The following is a 2,795-nucleotide window of genomic DNA, read 5'->3' as shown; positions in this document are numbered from 1 at the left end:
CATAGTTTGTATTTTTTTCCAAGTAAAAAATTGTTTTATATATATAGCTGCATTGAACTATATGCACAATTAAAACATATTTATGATCATAAAACTGAGCATTTCAATATTAACATATTTAGACATAAAATATAGTGACATTGACAACTTATATTTTTATGCATTTTATGTAAGTAGTCTGTTATTAAGGTCTCATTGATTTACATTACAAGCTATCAGTTTTCTTTTTTACCTTTTGTTTATATACACACCATCAACTGCACCAAATTTCATATTTATATATATATATATATATATATATATATATATATATATATATATATATATATATAGCATATTTTGATGTTTATATATTTTTCTGAAGACTCTTTCATATGCCAGGCTTTAGAAGGTAAATAATTAGATAATATCCATAAATTAGCATACAAATTACCAAATAATAAAATAAAAATAACTAATTAGTAAAACTAACTAGTTGGTTGATTAACCATCACAATACTTCCCTAGTCTGTCATTAAACTGTGGTGACACTAAGAGCCAGTGGACCCTAATGATGGTCAAGGTGAATTTACAATTGATTCGGGCTGGCAGTTGATCTTCAGCGTCTCCAACTGTGTCAGTCTTCAGTCAGGAGATTAATCTGTCTGTGCCATTCTTACCAAAAGTCTCCACCAGTCATTTGGGCTAAAATGTTTACTTAAGGAGTAATATGTGCTCCCATTTATCTAATTCCTGGACTAGGTCCACTGGGCCCCTCATCATTACTCATGGAGGAAGAGGGTCCAAGCAAACAAACCCATTTAAGCAACCCCTCTCGAATACAAACCTGGAGCACTTTAATGCTAACACACTCGTGGCTGTAGGTACACTCTAAAAAACGCTGGGTTGTTTTTTCAACCCAACTGCTGGGTTGAGGCCGTTTGATAGGACTTTGGGATGTTTTAACCCAAGTTTGGGTTGAAAATAACTTTCTTTTTTAACCCAGCGGGGTGGGTTGAGGACGCGGACGTGAAGGAGAGCACGCACGTCACGTCAAAATCGTACGTCTCCAGTGCGAGCAGCCGCCATTTTCTCAGCGTGATAGAAGCGAGAAGCGAGTGAAAGACTATGGTAAGTAACGTTAAATATTCAAAATGTAAAGTTATCTTTTATTGTTTACCCGGTTGTATGAAAGGCGGAAGGTTTTATGAAAGGCGGAAACAAAGGAGCTTAACGTTATATACGTTATATATAAAAAAAACGGACGCGGTTTTCGCCTCGGACACGGAGGTCTTAACTGCCTCATGTAACGTTACTGAACGGAGGATGTACTTTTAATATAACGTCTGTGAATGTATTTTGTCATATTTACATAAGATTTTACATTATCTGTTCTCTTTGAGGCGTTAACAGACGGTTATGGTCACGGTTACGCTCATGTGAATTTGTCTTTTTTTTCGCGGTTAAACTGAATGTATGTTTGTCTCCTAAAGGAAACGGCATTGTGTAGTAAAGACTAGCATAATTATTTTGAGGCTGTTGAAGTGGTAACTGTTAAAAGTATGTTTTACATGTAATATTTCAGACTTGTCCAGCTCCTGTCTTCATTGTCCTCGCGCTGAGAGTTAAAGACACAGAAACTGTTTGTGTGAGGAGTCACAGACCTGTGTGAGGATGAGGAGGAGGTGTTCTTCTGAAGAGAGGGACAGACGGTTTAAGGAGAGTAAACTTCAGAATAACATCAAGTTATCTTTATTTTTACTAAGACTAAAATAATGTGTGTGTTTTTTTTAGATGTTGAAATCCAGAGACAAGATAACTTCATTCTTTTGAGACTGATGTGAGTTAAATTATTATTACTTTTTTTTTTTTTAGAAAATTAATGTTTCTGTTGTGTCCTGCCTGTTAACTTCACATTTTGATGCAAAAACAGTGTGATTTTATATATATATATATGTATGTATGTATGTATGTATATGTTAATATTTTATTGAAACCATTGATGTCCCTCTTTGCAGAACTCAAACTAACTGGAGTTAAAGACACACAAGTCTGCTTGTGTGAGGAGGTGGTTTTCTCAGCTTCTTCTGAAGAGAGGAAAAGATTGTTTAAGGCAAGTAAACTTCATAATTTCATGTTATCAGTTGTTGTTGCGTTTTACTAAGAGTACAATAATGTTTGTTTTTTGTTTTTGTAGATGTTAAAAGCAAGAGACATGGGAGAGCATCATTCCTTTGAGATTTTATGCAAGTTATTTTTAGAAAATAAATTTTTCTGTTGTCTCCTGCCAATTTACTTCACATTTTGATGCAACAACAGTGTGATTACGTGCTCATTTCATTAAAACCATTGATGTCTGTGTTTTTTATTGCAGAACTCAAACCAACTTTGGAGGTGTCTGATTTGGAGAGTCATTATTCTTGGTCTTCGCTCTTAGAGGTAAAGTTCACACAAAAAATCATTTACTTCCCCTCAAGTCATTCCAAACCTATAAGACTTTTGTCTGTCTTTACAACATAAATTAATATATTTTTAGTTTTCTCATAATATTTGTTAATCCATTTATAGTTTAGATAATCAGTATTTTCAAGCTTCATAAATATAGAGTTATTGTAGAAGTAAATTCTGATTATATCATATTTATATATGAATACATCTTAAATTATATGATAGCAAACATGTATGTTCAAAATAAAATACTGGTCTCCCAGACCAGCAATGAAGGACACAAAAAGAGAATATTAAATATATTCATATGTTTTCCAAAAAATGAGCAGATTTTGTATGAGTCAGGAAAAACATGAGGAGAGTAAATT

General features: G+C 33.4%; 1 long non-coding RNA gene across 1 annotated transcript; it reads left to right on the top strand.

Annotated features, from left to right (window-relative positions):
• Nucleotides 1-870: 870 nt before the first annotated feature.
• LOC127943104 (uncharacterized) lies at nt 871-2,092 on the top strand. The gene is made up of 3 exons (XR_008149547.1): nt 871-1,110; nt 1,565-1,819; nt 1,998-2,092. It is a non-coding gene; the product is annotated as an uncharacterized LOC127943104 (long non-coding RNA).
• Nucleotides 2,093-2,795: the final 703 nt, after the last annotated feature.

Source organism: Carassius gibelio, chromosome A3 (assembly GCF_023724105.1).
Source record: "Carassius gibelio isolate Cgi1373 ecotype wild population from Czech Republic chromosome A3, carGib1.2-hapl.c, whole genome shotgun sequence".
In the NCBI taxonomy this organism is placed as follows: Eukaryota; Metazoa; Chordata; class Actinopteri; order Cypriniformes; family Cyprinidae; genus Carassius; species Carassius gibelio.
The sequence above is the reverse complement of the archived record's forward strand: the minus strand, read 5'-3'. Positions and strand labels throughout refer to the sequence as shown.